Raw genomic sequence first — 19,261 nt, 5'->3', positions numbered from 1 at the left:
CAATAAATGAGACAATTACAAAAACTTACAGGAACAATAGGCTGATGAGGGCCCTGTTCAAACGAGCTTACAGTCTATAGGAGGTGGGGTGTAAAACCCAACAAGACAGGAGGTAGCAATCAAACAAGGTGGAGTGAAGCAGAGCTGGAGGAGAGAAGAGAGTGCTGCCCTTTAGGAGAGAGCAAGGGACAAGTATGTGAGGCAGAGGTTACTCTGGGAGGCCATAAGCTTTCCTAAAGAGGCACTTTTTAAATGATTGAAGACTAGGGGGAAGCTTGATGGTCATAAGCAGGCCACGAGAAGTCCTGCAAGTGTGAGTTGGCTGTACAGGTGCGAGCAGCAGACAGGAGAAGATCACGGGCAGAGCGGAGAGACCGAGAAGGGGCATACCTGCGTATCAGTGAAAAAATATAGAAGGGGATAGAATTGGTCAGTGCTTTATAGGTGTGGATTAGTACCTTGAATTGACTCCTATAGGATACAGGAAGCCAATGTAAGGACTGACAGAGGGGAGAGGTGTGAGAGGAGCGACAGGAGAGGAAAATCAGTCTAGCTGCAGCATTCATTACAGACTGTAGCAGGGCAATACGACTTGTGGGAAGACCTATTAGGAGAGAGTTACAATAATCAATGCTAGAGATTACTAGAGCATGGACAAGCTTCTTAGTAGCATCTTGTGTAAGAAAGGGGCAGATTCGGTCTATGTTTTTAAGGTGGAATCTACAGGATTTGGTAACAGACTGGATGTGAGGTTGAAATGTGAGGCTAGAATCAAGTATAATGCCAAGACAGTTCGCTGGCTAGGATTGACTGATGTGGGTATCACTCACGTGAAGGGAGATCGAAAGAGGGGATCAGTATTGGGAGGAGGAAAGACAAGGAGTTCAGTTTTAGAGAGATGTAGTTTCATAAAGCGGGAGGACATCCAATCAGAGATGGAAGAAAGGCAACAGTGACACGTTGCAGGACAGCAGGGGAGCAGTTGAAGATGTGTGTTAAGGGATGCACAAGAGAAGAGGAGAGAGATCTGATAAAGTGAGATGGGACAGGATCAAGTGGGCAAGTTGTGGGTCGAGAGGAAAGGAGAAGCACAGCCACCTCTTGTTTAGTAGCCGGGGAGAAAGTCTGAAGGGTGGGAAAGGCATGACCTATATGTAGTTGAGAAAAAGAAGGGCAAGGTGGGGAGAATTATTTCCTTAGCTGTTCAATCTTGTCGGTAAAGTGTAAAGTAGCATGCAAAGCAATCGCGCCGCGTCTTCTTCCTCCACGGAGACACCGCACTGAAACGTGACTCACTGTGCAGGGTGGCCTGCCTGACCACCCACGCCAGCCTCTTACCATCCTCCAGACACTACCGCCTCCCGAACACAGCTACACTGAATCCGGAGCTTTGTGGGACTCCTATGTCTCACGTACGTCGAAGCAAAGTCTCTTAAAGAGACAGGAGGCAGGAACCAAAGAAAGGTGGTTGGAATGAAGTAGGAGCTATATTAAATGGCCCCTCTCCTTATTTAAACTCCACTAACCCTTGACTCTTTGCTCAGTTATACTGTGCTCCTGTTGCATTAATACCTTCAGTGCTTGTCCTGTTTGATTCCCTGATATTTGATTCCTGTTTGACTCCTGACTACAATCCTGTGCCACCTATCCTGATCTTTGGCTTTCCTGACCATTCTTCGTTTTGACCATTTTGTACTGCTTTCCTGATCGACTTACGCCCTTTTCTGCATCTTGGACTTCGTCCCCTTAACAGTGTCCTGAGCTGAAGCTCACAGAAGTAGCCGAGACGCTCAACTCGTTGACGAGATTAGTCACCAACTTGACTTAAGCAGCACAAGAACTACAAGCCCAGGCTATGCCTGCTGTACCCCAACCACGATGGCTGCCCATTTGATTCATCTTCCTTGGGCACCTGAACCACAGATTACTTTGCCGGATAAATTTACTGGTGATATATCAAAATACAGGTCTTTCATTATGGCCTGTGGATTGATGTTCGACCTGAAGCCACGTACGTTCTAATCTGATTCTGTCAAAGTTCGTACAGTCATTATGCTCCTTTCTGGTCCTCCTTCAGGAGTGGGAACACAAACTACTCCATGCCAATGATCCCTGCATTCAACATTATGATTCCTTTGTGGCCATTATATCTTCCATTTATGATGACCCACACAGACAGGAGACTGCTCAAACCACCATACGTGCTTTGCGCCAAGGATGCAGACCTGTCTAGGACTATATCACTGATTTCAAGTGGTATGCCACTGAAACCCGATGGAATGAGATAGGACTGATTAATCAATTCCATTTGGGCTTATCAAAGTCTCTCAAGGATGACTTTGCACACTTTGGCATCCCATAAACACTGGAGGCCTTCATGCAACAGTCGATTCAACTGGACAGATGTCTACGAGAGAGATGTCAAGAGAAGGCTTCTTCCCTATACTTTTCTGCAAGAACGTCAATGCCTCTTCCTGGTTATCAGGCTTCTTCCTACACTGCTCAACCTGAGGAACCTATGCAGGTGGGACTGGTCCAAGGTTGATTACCCCCTGATTAGCAGATTACCCCCTGATTATTAACAGCCATGTGAAATTCGCGGCCCACATGCAGCCCACAACTAATATTTATGCGGCCCGCGGCGAGGTAGCGCTGAGTGTAAGCTCTCCCTGCTCAGCTCCCCGCACTGATGCCGGGAGCCGGAATATGACATCACTCTGGCTCCCGGTATCACTGCAGCGTGCGAGGGAGCTGAGCAGGGAGAGCTAACACTCAGCGCTCCCTCACTGCCTGTCTGCCCCCCTGCCTGCCTGCCTCCCCAGCAGCCCCATTAGACCCCAGGTAAGAAACCAACCCAGTATGTGTGTGTGTGTTTCTGTTTGTGTATATGGCTGTTTGTGTGTATAGGTGTATGGCTGTCTGTATGTATGGCTGTCTGTGTGTATAGGTGTATGGCTGTCTGTGTGTATAGCTGTCTGTGTGTGTGGGTGTATGGCTGTCTGTATGTATGGCTGTCTGTGTGTATAGGTGTATGGCTGTTTGCATGTCTGGCTGGCTGTATGTATGGTTGTCTGTATGTATGGCTGTCTGTGTGTATAGGTGTATGGCTGTCTGTGTGTATGACTGTCTGTGTGCATGTCTGTCTGTCTGTGTGTGTGTGTGTGTGTGTGTCTGTGAGGGAGCCTGTGTATTTGTCAGTGAATGTGTGTGTCTGTGAGTGTATTTGTGTGTCAGAGTGATTCTGTGTGTGTGTGTCTGTCAGTGTGTGTGTATGTCTGTCAGTGAGTATGTCTCAATGAGTGTGTGTGAGGGTTTCAGGGAGTAACGAGAGGAACTGCTTTTTTAAGGTACGGTGGGGCCATTGGGGGTATGCTAGAGGCTGGACTCTGGACACTGCTTGTTGGGCATGGGTTTAGTAGACGGGGGGGACTGGGAGTTTGTATCTGTATGTATGTGTGTGTCTGTATGTATGTTAGTATGTGTCTGTATGTGTGTGTATGTCTGTTACAGTATGTGTGCCTGTTAGTATGTATGTGTGTGTGTGCCAGTATGTGTGTATCTGTGTGTCAGTGTGTGTGTGTGTGTGTCAGGAATGTCTGTATATCTGTGTGTCAGTGTATGTGTGTGTCAGGAATCTCTATGTGTATCTCTGTGTCAGTGTATGTCTGTGTCAGGAATGTCTGTGTGTATCTGTGTGCCAGTGTGTGTGTATCTCTGTGTCCCTTTGTGTCAGTGTGTGTATTTGTGTCTGTGTGTCTATTCTGTGTCAATGTTCGAGTGTCTGTGTGTGTTTGTGTGTGTGTCAGTGTGGGTATATGTGTGTCTGTGTATTTTCATGTGTGTCAGTGTGTGTGTCTGAGCATCAGTGTGTGTGGAAGTGTATACACTACATACAAATGTACACCTGCATTTAAACGCCAACATTCACACACATACACCATACAAAACATGCTTACATTCAAACACAATTTGTGTGTGTGTATATATATAAATATATGTATATATATTTATATATATACACACACACACACACACTGCATCCACTACACATGCACTAACACACACCGTGTCCACTTTACACACCCTGCAGCCAATACACAAACACTCACTGCATCTGCAAAACACACACCTTGTATGCACTGCACAAACACTGCTTCCTTGTGGGCAGATTTAGAGGCAGGTGTTGTGGGCGGGATTTGGATGTGGGCCCTGAGGGTGGGCTTAGAGGCGGATCCCCGGAAGGCCAAGACCTTCATCTGTGGTAGGGGCCCCAAAATTCTGATGGCCACCCTGCCATACCTATCCAGGTCTCAATAGGAAGACATGTAGAAATAGAAATGATCACATTTGATCTGGTTCCCTAGCCCCTGTTTCCTGTAATTCTCGATATCCCTTGGTTACGCACCCATGGCCCAGTCATTAACTCGGCTACAGGAGGTGTATCCTTCTCATCTTCTCACTGCTCCTCTCAATGCCTTATGAATAGTTCCCAAAAATGATGTTTACATTCCATCCTGGATGTTAATATGAACAAAAGCCATGAAGTATGTTCATACTTTCTCCGTATCACGCATACATGGATGTTTTCTACAAGAAAACCTTACCTCCACACAGGTATTATGATTGTTCTATTGACTTATTACCTGGGGCTCCTATACCCCATGGTAGAATCTACCCTCTAGCAGAGAAGGAGTTAAGTATCCTAAACGAATACATACATGAGAACTTTTATACAGCCTTCCACTTCCCCCGCAGGAGCCAGTATCTTCTTTGTGGGAAAAAAGGATGGTGGTCTACGACACTGTGGGGACTACAGGGAATTAAACCAGATCACCATACAGAACAAATATCTGCTTCCCCTTGTTTCTGAATTAATAGAAAGACTACAGACAGCAACCATATACACCATGTTGGACTTAAGAGGTGCCTACAACCTCCTCAGTGTCAGACAAGGCAATGAATGGAAAACAGCCTTTCAGTCCCGTTACGGACATTTTGAATACACAGTTATGCCATATGGACTCTATAATGCTTCTGCCTCTTTCCAACACTTCCTCAATGACATCTTCAGAGACCTCATTGATCGATATGTGGTTATATAATGGATGATATCCTGGTCTTTTCCCCCGACCTGCAGATGCAATGTCACTACATGTTGGAGGTCCGGAAACGTCTTCAGCAATGCAGGTTATATGCAGACAGGGAGAAATGTATCTTTGAGACAACCTGTGTTGAGTTCCTTGGGTTTATCATTCGACCTGGCAAAGTGGGAATGGATTCAAGTAAAGTGAAAGAACTGTTTCTGTGGAACTCGCTTCCCTCCTCCGTTAGATGCTCACCCAGTCTCCACTCCTTCAAAAAATCGTTAAAAACCCACTTCTTTATAAAAGCATATCACTTAAACTGTTAATAGCTCCCGACTGATTCCTCTTCTGTAACTGTCACTCGTCTAATACTATCCGTACCTTTTGTGTTATTTTACCCCACTCCCTCTAGCATATAAGCTCAATGAGCAGGGCCCTCAACCCCTCTGTTCCTGTGTGTCCAACTAGTCTGGTTACAACTACATGTGTGTTTGTCCACCCATTGTAAAGCGCTGCGGAATTTGATGGTGCTATATACATAACATAATAATAATAAAAATAATAACGCAATGGCCAGAACCTCAGACAAAGAAACAAGTACAGAGATTTGTGGGTTTCGCTAATTTCTATAGATGCTTTATAAGAAACATTTTCAAAGTTATCCAAACTCTTACCCATCTCACAAAGAAAGATGTGAAGTGGTGCTGGGATCACCAGACACAAACAGCCTTTGACAAACTCAAGCTGATGTTCACCACAGCACCTATACTTCACATACCGGAATTACACAAGCCGTTCTTCCTTGAGGTCGACGCCTCCGATACAGCTACTAGTGTAATCCTGTCACAAAGAAAAAATGACACAGATTCACAGAATTACAGGTCAAAAAGATCTTTTGAAGAATGGCATCTTCTGGAGGGAACATTTCATCCCATAACTGTCTACACTGATCAGAAAAATCTGGAATATCTCCACACCGCCAAACGGCTCAATCCACGTCAAGCTCGTTGGGCCTTATTCTTTTCCCGATTCCTGTTTCACATTACATATCGTCCTGGATCAAGAAATCAAAAAGTTGATGCATTATCCAGAATATTCACCACAGATGAAACCATACCCAAAAGAGAAGAAACCATACTCAACATTTCCTGGGTGTCATGGCACTTGAATATCCTCATAACCACACTCTCCTGCAAACCCAAACGACTATTTCACACATTTAACTCTCTTCTTCGCCCTATTGTTCCTCATCCACCTACTAACTTGAGCGCCTCATACTTTGCAACTCAATTCACTGACAAGATCTCTACAATCAGGGAAGAGATCTCTCATCTTTCTTCTTCCCCTTACAATACTTCCCCTAACCTCACTCCTTCTGCTGTTCTATGTTCATTCGCACCCGCTACAGCGGTAGAGGTTTCTGCTCTGCTCCAGTCCTCCCGCCCCACCACCTGCTCCCTAAATCCAATTCCCTCGCATCTCATCTGCACTCTGTCTTCTTCTCCTTCTCTACCTCTCACTAAAATTCTCAATCTCTCTCTCTCCTCTGGCATATTTCCATCGCCCTTCAAACATGCAACTATAACCCCAATTCTAAAGAAGTCCAATCTTGACCCTAACTCCCCGTCCAACTACCGTCCTATCTCGCTACTGCCTTTTGCGTCCAAGAACCTTGAAAGAGTTGTGTATGCGAGATTGACAGACTTGCTTGAGTCCAACTCTCTGCTAGACCCACTTCAGTCTGGTTTCCGCGCTTAGCACTCTGTGGAAACGGCACTGACCAAAGTATCCAATGATCTACTCGCTGCAAAATCTCGTGGTCACTACTCTATCCTAATTCTCCTTGACCTTTCTGCGGCTTTTGACACTGTTGATCATCAACAGCTTCTTCTCATCCTCCGCAATATCGGTCTACAAGATATTGCTCTCTCCTGGTGCTCCTTCCACCTCTCCCAGCTTTCAGTGTTTCTTTCTCTGGCTCAGCATCTCTGACTGCCTCTCTGCTTTTTCTAGCTTAAACTCAACTTGACCAAAATGAAATTCTGGTCTTTCCTCCTTCAAGTGTTGCTACTCCTGTGTCTGTCTCCCTCCATGTCAACGGTGCTAACATCAGCTCCACCACGCAGGCTCGCTGCCTAGGTGTTCTTTTTTACTCCGACCTCTCCTTCACCCCTCATGTTCAGTCTATTGCCAAATCCTGCCACTTCCTCTCAAAAACATTGCGCGCATCCAACCCTACTTAACGCCAGATGCGACTAAGGTGCTGTTCCATTCCACTGTCCTTTCTCGCCTTGACTACTGTAATCCGCCTCTCAGTGGTCTTACGTGCTCCCAACTTGCGCCGTTACCGTCCATAATAAATGAGACGAGGCTCATCTTCCTGTCTGCCCACACCTCCCACACCTCACCCTTCTGTCAGTCCCTACACTGGCTTCCTGTAAGATATAGAGCTCAATTTAAAATTCTGGTTCTTGCTTTCAAATCTCTACATAATGCTGCTCCCACCTATCTATCCTCCCTAATACACAAGTATGTCCCGTCTAGGCCCTTGCACTCTGCTGCAGACTTACGTCTGTCTTTTGTCCGTACATGGGCATCCACAGGGGGGGGTAAGGGGGATTTTTCAGCTTGTTCTACTATTTTTCGTGTGAAATTGAAAATACACTGAAATACCGGCGCCGGCCAATAGTGTGTGTGGAGAGAGACAGGGATAGGAAGCTACATATTATCCCAGCTTCTCTCTACTGACTGAATCCACAGAAGAGCAGCAAATGCAGCCAGAGACAAGTGAGGCATGGGGGGGGGAGTTTGGGGGGGGCAGAGAGAGCCTATAGATCAGGGAAGTGAGGCATGAGGGGGGCAGAGAGAGCCTACAGATCAGGGAAGTGAGGCAGGAGGGGTAGAGAGAGCCTACAGATCAGGTAAGTGGGGCATGGGGGGGAGCCATGGGGGGGCAGAGAGAGCCTACAGATCAGGGAAGTGAGGCATGGGGGGGGGGGGCAGAGAGAGCCTATAGATCAGGGAAGTGCTTTCAGCTTGTTCTACAATTTTTTGTGTGAAATTGAAAATACACTGCAATACCGGTGCCGGCCAGTAGTGTGTGTGGAGAGAGACAGGGATAGGAAGCTACATATTATCCCAGCTTCTCTCTACTGACTGAATCCGCAGAGGAGCAGCACATGCAGCCAGAGACAGCCTACAGATCACGTAAGTGAGGCATGGGGGGGCAGAGAGAGTCTATAGATCAGGGAAGTGAGGCATGAGGTTGGCAGAGAGAGCCTACAGATCAGGGAAGTGAGGCAGGGGGGGCAGAGAGAGCCTATAGATCAGGGAAGTGAGGCGGGGGGGCAGAGAGAGCCTATAGATCCGGGAAGTGGGATATGGGGGGATCCACCTACATATCAGGTAAGTGAGAGAGAGCTGCCCTTTCCAGCAAGGAGCTGGAAAGGGCAGCACAAACGGTAAAGTAGGAGAAGGAGCACAAAGGAACAGAAATGAGCAGCAAGGAGCAGGAAGGGACAGAAAGGGTCAGCAAGGAGCAGGAAGGGTCAGCAAGGAGCAGGAAGGGTCAGCAAGAAGCCGGAAGGGGCAGAAAGGGGCAGCAAGGAGCTGGAAAGGGCAGCACAAAAGGTAAAGTAGGAGAAGGAGCACAAAGGAACAGAAATGAGCAGCAAGGAGCAGGAAGGGTAAGCAAGGAGCAGGAAGGGTCATCAAGGAGCTGGAAATGGCAGCAAGGAGCAGGAAGGGACAGAAGGAGCACAAACATAAAGTAGAAGAAGGAACAGAAATGAGCAGGAAGGGTCAGCAATGAGCTGGAAGGGGCAGCAAGGAGCAGGAAGGGTCTGCAAGGAGAAGATAGGGTCAGCAAAGAGGAGAAAGGAACATAAGGAGCACAAAGGTAAAGGAGCAGAAATAATCAGAAGGAGCACAAAGGTGAAGTAGGAGAAGGAGCAGAAAAGGGTAGCAAGGAGCAGAAATGGTCTGCAAGGAGCAGAAATGGTCTGCAAGGAGCAGAAAGGGATCAGAAAGAGAAAGGAGCAGAAGGGGGAGCACAATAAGCAGAAAGTCGCAGAAAGGTAAAGGAGCAAAAGGAGCCAAGGAGGAGAGAAGACAGTGTCAGAAGAAAAAGAAGACTGTGTCAAATGAAGGAGAAGAAAAGGAGATTGGAGCAGGAAGGACAAGTGAAGTGAACCCTCCACTTTATTCTGGACACCATATAATAAGGCTTTGGTACCTGGGCCTGGCAGGGAAACTTTGGACCTTCTCATCTCCCCAGGTAAAAAAAAAAACATCAGTGTTAATGTGTTGACTTTTATTTACTGAGTGTCAGGAAGCACAGAGTGCCGCTGGGTAGTGTTGTCACTGATTGGCTAGAGCAGTCAGCTGGCACTCTAAGTCAATCAATAGCTCCCCATTCATAAAAAAGCAAAGCATTTTTATGAACCGGGAACTAGCGATTGGCTATGAGCCGAATACCACTGAGCGACCTGGAGATCTGGAGCTGGAGGAAGCCTTTGGGGTTAAACCATCTGAGAGCGGTTTAACCCCTTAAAGTAAAGAGAGCACCCAGGGGCTTCCTGGCATCATAGCATTTTCATTTAGATGAAGTTGTTATGGTGACCAGAATGTTCCTTTAATTTGCTTAAAAGAACACTATAGTGTCAGGAATACAAACATGTATTCCTGACACCATAGTTGTGAAAACAATATTCACCCTGGCTTTATGTGATAATGACTACGCCCCTTCCCTTTCATGACACTGTCAAAAAGGGACCAAGCATGGATGTCATTACAATTATGCCCCCCTCCCCCCCCCTCCCCCACTCTGGAAAAATTACTGCAGACGCCCATGCCCCTACACACATACACTCCACTCCCTGTGAGTGAACTCAGGTGTAGGCCATGTAGGTGGACATATGGGTGGGCCTTGCCGCATACTCACAGTCAGGCCCTGGGGGCCCAGACCTTGAGCTGTGAATCAAAAAATGGAGCTGCTTCCTGTTCATTCATTTTTGTGAGCAGAGTTACAAACAGCCTCCAGAGAGCCTGTTCTACACCTGACCAGTGGAGCCAGATTGCAGCCTGAGCCCAACATCAACCTCTTGTCCTCATCTGGAGGTAAGTAGTCTCACTAATCTCTCATTTACATTAAAGGGACACTATAGTCACCAGAACCACTACAGCTTGATGTAAGTAGGGAGCTATCTACGTAGGAAAAATACATAAGACAAAATAGTCCCTAATTTGTCTTATATTTTAAAGAAAACTAGAACAGAGCGGAAGAAATGAAGAACAGATCCTTAGAGAGGGAGAGAAAAGGAAGCGATAAGGGAAAAGGAAGTTCGGCATGACAGTGCCGCTTTAAACGAAAGAACTGAAACGAAAAGGTAATGCAGTCGGTATTTGCCCTTTTGTTTCGTATATAATTCGTATGTAGGACTTTTGTTTATGTTATAGTAAACGAATACGAAAAAGTCTGAAAATTTGGACGAAATTATATTCGTCCGATAACGAATGCACATGTCTAGCAGCAACCTATATTGAATCCTGATATAAAAATTTCCAGAAACAAGTAAATCTAATATATAGGTGCGCAATCAAAATTTAAACCCAACAATGAGAGTGTAGATTAAAAGTCAATACTTATAAGTGACTAAATGTTTCCAACTAAAAAGGAAACAATCTTACTATGAGTGTCACAGTATGAAATATACTTGCACAGAAATTGTTATGATGATCTTAATGATCTAGAATACATAAAAAAAGAGAAATCTAGTGCAGCATTGTAGTACACAAAAATTATATATAAAACTCTGTTGAAAGTAAACTCACAAATGTTGAGTGGTTGAAGTACCACTCCAAACTACTGAGCATAGGGGTGATCAAACCCTCGTGTGCGCTGGATTCAAATGATGAAATTAGATGGACTCACCACCAGCTGAACGATAATACGATACTTTATTCCAATTGTATAAAAAAGGGCATGGAAGTTAGGCTCACTGTACTGTGGTGTATACAGTCTCTGGCTCTGTATGATGCCATCCGAGTGCGCTCTCTCGTCACTGCATCAGCAAGGATATCTGCGACTCCACCATGATGTGTCTCCAAGTGTACTTCCGTATTCAGGATGCTGAACCCGGAACACGGAACACGGAAGTAAACTTGGAGACACATTTATGTCCCATTTTTGGAGAGCATTTTGACAGTCTCTGAAAATATATCAGCGGATCTCTCCACTGCCTTTCATCCCTATACCAATGGGCAAACTGAGAGAATGAACCAGACTTATCTTTGTTGCTACACCACCCACTTACAATCCAACTGGAAAAACCTGCTTACCACCGCTACATTTGCCTACAACTCATGAATCCATGACTCAACTCACTCTTCACCTTTCCTTCTGAATTACGGATTTCAACCCACTTCACTCCCAGGACTGCCTACCTTCACCACTGTACCTGACGCATCTGCTCTTGTTACACACCTGTCACAAGGATTTTTCCTGCCCAGAAAACATTGCAAGAGAGTCAAGCTCTCTACAAATCCTATGCCGATCGCCACAGAAAACCTCCTTTCTACCAGATAGACCACGTGTCACGGCTTACCTTAGTGGGAGTCTGGTATGCAGAGATATGTGCTCACCCTTGCAATTAAACACAGGCCAAGGTGGTCAGGTAAGAACTCACCTGGCCTGTGAGTCTGTGCACGGGGGCTGTGCAAAATAATGCTCCAAGTCGCAGTACAGGTACGGAAAAGAGCAGGAGAATCATCATGGGTAACAAGGTCAGAGGTTGCCAGAAGTCAGGATAAACCGAAGTCAGGGTAAGCCGAAGTCAGAGGATGCCAGAAGTCAGGATACACGAATAACAAGCCAAGGTTCAGGAGCCAACTGGAGAACACTGGAACACAAACACCAATACAGGAACCAGAGTCAATAAACTGACACTGCCCTCAGGGAGAGGCAGTGTCTTATACCTGGCTAATCAGTGATCAGCTACAGGTGAACCCAGGGCCGGTGCAAGGATTTTTGACTACACAGGCGAAGATGAATTTTGCCACCCCCCTCCCCGTCGAAAAAAAGTATCTTCACCTGTGTGTCTTTTACCCCCCTTTTGACTAACTTACCCGCTTTAGTGTTTTATATCCCATTTTGTATGTCTTGCCCCCCCTTTATCCTTTGTGTATTTTATCTCTCCTGTGTCTCTTACAACCCTCCTTGTGTATTTTTTTACTTCCCCCAGCCCCTTTGCCTTTCTCTTTCTTCCCCCCAGCCCTTTTGTGTGTCTTTCGTCCCGCTGCCCTTTTGTGTGGCTCTTTCTCCCCAACATATTTGTGCATCTTTTTATCCCAGTACCTTTGTGCATCTCTTTCTCCCCCAGCCCCTTTGTGCTTCGTTCTCCCCCACAGCCCCTCTGTGCTTCATTCTCCCCCACAGCCCCTCTGTGCTTCATTCTCCCCCACAGCCCCTCTGTGCTTCATTCTCCCCCACAGCCCCTCTGTGCTTCATTCTCCCCCACAGCCCCTCTGTGCATCTTTCCCCCCAGCCCCTCACCCTTCTGTGCGACTCTTTCTCCCCCCAGCCCCTTTGTATTTGTCCCCCCTCAACCCCACTGTATGTTTCTTTGTGCCCCCCAGCCCTCCTGTGTCTTTTAATATTCTCCCGTACCTTTTATTGCCCCCCCTCCGCTCCTGTAACTTTTATTGTCCCTCCTGTACCTTTTATTGTCTCACCTCCTCCCCTCCTGAACCTTTCATAGTTGACCTTTCCCTCCTGTGTCTTTCAATGCTCTCGTACCTTTTAATGTCCCCCCTCCCGTCCTATTTATTGTCCCCCCTTCTTCTTCTGTACCTTTCATTGTCGCCCCTCCTGTATCTTTCATAATCCTCCTAATGTTACTTTTACTGTCTCCCCTCCTGAACCTTTCATAGTCCCCCCTCCCTACCTGTGCCTTTTCTTGTCCCCCCATCCTGTACCTTTTATTGTACCCCTACCCTCCTATACCCTTTCTCCCCTCCTGTTCTGTATCTTTTATTGTCCCCCTCCCCTCTTGTACATTTTATTGTTGTCCCCTGTATCTTTTATTGTCCCCCACTCCCATATTCTACCTTTTATTATTGTTCCCCCTCCTGTCCCTTTTATTGTCTTCCCTCTTGAACCTTTCATAGTCCCCCCCTTCCTGTACCTTTTATTGTCCCCTTACACTCCTGTTCCTTTTATTGTCCCCCCTCCTCTCATGTCTCTTTTATTGCCCCCCCTTCCTGTACCTTTTACTATTGTTCTCCCTTCTGTATCTTTTATTGCCCCCCTCCCAACTGTACCTATCCCCTCGTACCTTTCACTGACCCCTCCGCACCTCCATCCATGTGACTGAGCTTGAGGTCCGCGGCGAAGGATCCGGTTTCCTGTTCTGGTCTGACAGGAAGCATTTCCTGTCAGACTGGGTAAGTAGCGTTCCGCCCGCTCAGCCACGCACCACGTGACCATGTGACAGACAGGAGGGGAGCGATGCGAATGGCGCTCTCCTCCTTCTGTTCACCGGAGATTGCGCCCCCTGGACCCGCGCGCCCTAAGGCGGCCGCCTTGGCCGCCTTACAGTAGCGCCGGCCCTGGGTGAACCATGAGTGACAGGAGCAGTCTCAGGTAAATCCAGCCCCCGGTGCTGGAGACATGGCAAGGATAAGTTTCAGGCCAAGCCAAGAACTGAAGTGGCTCAGAGGCAGGAAGGAGAACCATAAAGCGCCCAGGTTAAAATCCCTTGTTGGGCATCGTCTGGCAGTCTGGATGTCACGGCGAGAAGCGTGACACCACCAGGTTTGGCTATCCACTAAACATTTGAAACTCCTTTGCCCTTCCAAGAAATTGGGTCTTAAATACATCTGTGTCATGAACATCATCTCTCCTGTAGTTGTTCAACTGGATCTGCCTTCTCACTAGAGCTTCCATCCTTCCTTCCATGTGTCGCTCCTCAAGCCTTTTAATGACAATACTTTCCCTGACCGTATTATTCCTCCTCCTGCTCCTGTGGTTGTCGCTGGGGAACCTGAGAATGAAGTACAAGACATCCTGGACTCCCATATTCAAAGAGATATTGTTGAATACCTGATACATTGGAAAGGTTATGGCCCAGAGGACAGGTCCTGGGAACAAGTGAGGAACATCAATGCTCCACGTCTTCTCAGAAGATTCCGTTTCCAACACCCTTCTCATCCTGACCCTAGTAGTCTCCGGTGGCAACTCCATAGAGGGGGGGTACTGTTAGGTCCCAACTCCCCGGCTTACCTACCTTGCGCTCTCGTGCCGCGTCTCTTTCTCCCTCCATGGAGACGCCACGACTCACTGTGCAGCGCGGCCGGCCTGACCACCCATGCCGGCTGCTTACCATCCTCCAGACACTACCGCCTTCCGAACACAGCTACACTGAATCCAGAGCTTCAGGGGAATACTATGGTGCACGCGCCGAAGAAAGGTCTCTTAAAGAGACAGAAGGCGGAAACCAGAGTAGGGGGTGTGAATGAAGATGGAGCTACGGTAACTAAACTCAGGCACCCCTAATCTAATTTAATCTAATCTAATGTACCCCACCCCTTCCTGTCAAGGACACACCTCTTCCTGTTTAAGACCAACACACACTTTAACTAAGATACACACCCTCACTCATACATGCACTGATATACATACACACACGCACCAACAGAAACACACTGACAGACACACATTCATTGATAGACAAATACTCACTGACTTACACACAAACACTCACTGACAGACACACACATTCACTGACACACTCACTGACAGACAACAAATACTTAATGACAGACACACACACTCACTGATAGTGACACACGCACATTATTTCACACACTCACAAATTCTTTTTTTAAATTTATGTCTACCCAGCCACTCTACCTAACTCTCATGTACACATACACTGACATACACTCATTGACAGACACACACTAACATACAACCACACTCACTGATTTGACACTCGCTGACAGGCACATATTCAGTCACTCTTAAATCCTTACAGGCACACACATTCACTAACACACACACTCGCAGACACACACATTCACTGACACACACACTCACTGACAGGCACATATTCTCTGACAATGACTCACTTACAGAAACACACTCACTGACTTAACTCACAAATTCACTGACAGACACACACACACTCACTGACAGACAGACAGACACACACACACATTCACTGGCAGACACACACACGCGCACACACTGATACTGACACACTCACACATATCTCACACACTCACAAATGATATATTTATTAGTTGTTTTTTTTTAAATTCAAATTTATGTCCCCTCAGCCTCCCTACCTTTGGGAGAGCTAAAGTGGATTCTTTCCCTGGGGTCCAGGTTGGCTGCTGTCCCTGGGGTCCAGTGTGGCTGCTGGGCGGGCTGCTTGGCTGTTGGCAGGCAGGCGGGCGCACAATAGAGAGGGCGACGGAGCTGTAATCTTATTGTTCTGCTCCCTTGCATGCCATTTAGTGATGCAAAAAGCAAATATGAACACTAACTTAGCCCAGGGTTTGTGACTAAGTGGCTACTAAAAAGACTGGACATACCCCATTTTGAATTCCCTGGGTTGTCTACTTTTGCAAATGGTATGCCATGAGGGGGGTAATTCGCATTCCTGGGCTGCTATACGGTCTCAAAGGCAACATAGGCCCACCAAACAAATCTGGTAAATTTCAATGTGCATAAACTGAAAAAAGGAAAGCCCTATATTTGACCTTTTAACTTTCCAAAACCGCATAAAACCTGTTCATAGGGGTACTGTTGGACTTGTGAGATATCATTGAACACAAATATGTGTATATTATTGCAGTAAAAGCTAACAATTTTATGGCATTCGGAGTTAAAATGCCATGTAGAACAAAATATCTTAATTTTTCAATTGTTGATGTGACACAAAGGTCCTGTTTCTCCTGAACAAAACTATATTTAACCCCTTAACGCCGTTACGACGTGCTATGCCATCACGGGTTAAGTGGGCTTTAAAGCCGTTATGACGGCATAGCACGCCGTAACGGCTTCCAGCCCCTGGAGGTAAGATGTACTTACCTCCGCCGCGATCCGCTTCGGGAGGACTGCCTCACAGCCCAGGCAGCCCTCCCACGGCAAATCAGGCCCCCCGGGGCCATGTGATCGCTCTCAAAGAGCGATCACATGGCCCTCTATAGCTGGCTGTGGATCTGCCAGCAGGGGGACTGTTTGAAATATCAGACAGTCCCCCTGCTGGTGGGAAGTATAAAAAAATAAATAAAAGACAAGTGTAAAAATAAATTAAATATATTTTTATATATATATAATATGTATATATATTATATATATATAATATATATACATATTATATATATGTAACGTCATACAAAGTGTATTTTAATATTAATATAAGTATATATATTAATATTAAAATACACTTAGAATGACGTTACATATATATAATATGTATATATATTATATATATAATAGATGTACATATATATATTATATATAAATACGTATAATTAAAATAATAAATAAATAAAATAATAAAATAAATAAATAAAATATTGAAACAAAATTTAATATAAATTATATATGCATATGTAATTTCATTCTAACTGTATTTTGTTATTAATATATATATATATCAGTAACAAAATACACTTAGAATGACATTCTATATATATCTATCTATATATAAAATACAAATAACCGCAAATATATATATATATATAGATAAATACATATAATTACATAAAAGATTACATTAGTATACACGTAGAATTTAAATACCTATAAATGCATATATATTAAAATTCTACATGTATATTTAAATAATCTTTTAACGTAATTATGTGATTTGATTAATATAGACCATAAAAGTGCAGTTCGCTTGTAAAAAATGCAAAAAACGTCACTTTTACTTAAAATATCATCGTTGTAATACAATTTACCAGTTTGAAACACGAATATTTGAGTTCAGCGAAGTCTCCCGAGAATAACAGTACCCCCCATGTACAGGTTTTATGGTGTTTTGGAAAGTTAGAGAGTCACATATAAGGCTTGCATTTCATTTTTTTCACATTGAAATTTGCCAGATTGGTTATGTTGCCTTTGAGAGCGTATGGTAGCCCAGGAATGAGAATTACCCCCATGATGGCATACCATTTGCAAAAGTAGACAACCCGAGGTATTGCAAGTGGGGTATGTCCAGTCTTTCTTAGTAGCCACTTAGTCACAAACACTGGGCAAATATTAGTTTTTTGCTTTTTTCACACAAAAACAAATATGAACGCTAACTTTGGCCAGTGTTTGTGACTAAGTGGCTACTAAAAAAGACTAAACATACCCCACTTTCAATACCTTGGCTTGTCTACTTTTTCAAATGGTATGCCATTATGGGGGTAATTCTCATTCCTGGGCTACCACACCGTCTCAAAGGTAACATTACCAATCTGGCAAATTTCAATTTGAAAATGGAATGTTCTATATTTGACCCTGTAACTTTCCAAAACAACATAAAACCTGTTAATGGGGGGTACTGTTGTACTCGTGAGACATCGCTGATTACAAATATGTGCATTTTTTTGCAGTAAAACCTAACAGTATTATGACATTCACAGTTAAAATGTCAGATGGACTTTTTGCTGCTCAATAAAACTTGATTAACAAAAAAAAAATGTCAGATGGAAATGCAAATTTAAAAAAAAATCTTATTTTCTCACTTTTTTTTAACTTTTATTCATAATAAATGATGTTCCATATATGAATAGTTAATGATAGATTAAAGCCCTGTTTCTTCTGAACAAAATGATATATAATAAGTGTGGGTGCATATAATTTGAAAGAGGGGAACTACGGGTGAACATACATATAGCGCAAATTCCAGTTTTTGTTTACGTTTTGTTTTGATCAGAACGTGCACTATTGACTCCGTCCTGAAGGGGTTAATAAGTGCAAGTGCACATAATATGAAAGAGGTAAATTATGGTTGAACAGACATAGCTCAAAATCCAGGTTTTGTTTTGATCAGAACTTGTACAATTGCCTCCATCTTCCCTAACTAGTCCAGGGGTTCTCTTTACTGTCCCATACAGTACATTTAGCAAAAATAGATCTAGAGATTACTTTGATTGCTAATATATTTTTTCCAAGCCAGACTGCATTATGAGCATGGTGACAAAAAAAAAAAAAGCATTTACCATATCCACTCTGATAATATGGGCATCCAGTGGACTGCTGACACTTTTAAGATATTTTTAATTTGGTGTTCTGGGTTTTAGTGTAGAGAACTTCAATATGTTGCTTTGGAATGCTGCACTTAAAAAAAAAAGTAATTCAAGGTCAGCTGGTACATAGTGATAGAGCTATAAGTTTCACCAAAGGTAGGCATTATATATGAGCCAAGTTACATTTTGTATTATTATTTGAGCCAAGTTACATTTTGTGTGGCTGTGTTAAATTACAACGTTAAGTTTCTATGAATAGGGAGAAATACGGTGAAATAATTAGTCAATGAATACAGTTGTTTGGGGCTGTGTTTTGCTCTACTGCATACACTGAAGACTTAGCTTCTGGATTTTTCTGGTAATTTCACAGTTTGCATTTGTCCCTAGACGAGAATGCGTCATGTTTAGTGTTAGAACATCTATCTCTGTTAATTAAATTCTGTACATGATTCTGTGCATCCGAGTGTGTTATAAAAAAATATTTCCTGTGCTGATTGTGAGTATCTGGCCAAGGCTGATTTCTTATACCTTAAATGTAATATTCCCAATTACGAAGACCAGGTTTCAGTAAAGAAGGTTAAAGCAAATATGAAGCCTCCTGTGTTGCCATAAATTGGATCTATCAGGTGCAAACAATAGTTTTAGAATTTTCACCTCAGTGTGTTTACAACGGGTTAAGCAGTTCCTGTGTATTTAAGGGTTAACATCAGTTTGGGAGCAGTGAGTCACAGGCTCTGCAATTGAGGACAAGAGCTGCTTTAAGTTGACATCAGTTCTTGTACTGGGCATGGGGGACAGTAGTCCACAGGGGCTGCTGGGCTGCCACTGGTTGCCTCTTTCAGCCTAAGGAAGGGTTTTCATCCCAGTAATTGATACAGGACCAATTAGCTACAATAGCTTTTTGGTTATTAACCTTTATTTCACAGCTC

This window comes from Pelobates fuscus, chromosome 3, assembly GCF_036172605.1.
Source record: "Pelobates fuscus isolate aPelFus1 chromosome 3, aPelFus1.pri, whole genome shotgun sequence".
In the NCBI taxonomy this organism is placed as follows: Eukaryota; Metazoa; Chordata; class Amphibia; order Anura; family Pelobatidae; genus Pelobates; species Pelobates fuscus.
The sequence above is the reverse complement of the archived record's forward strand: the minus strand, read 5'-3'. Positions refer to the sequence as shown.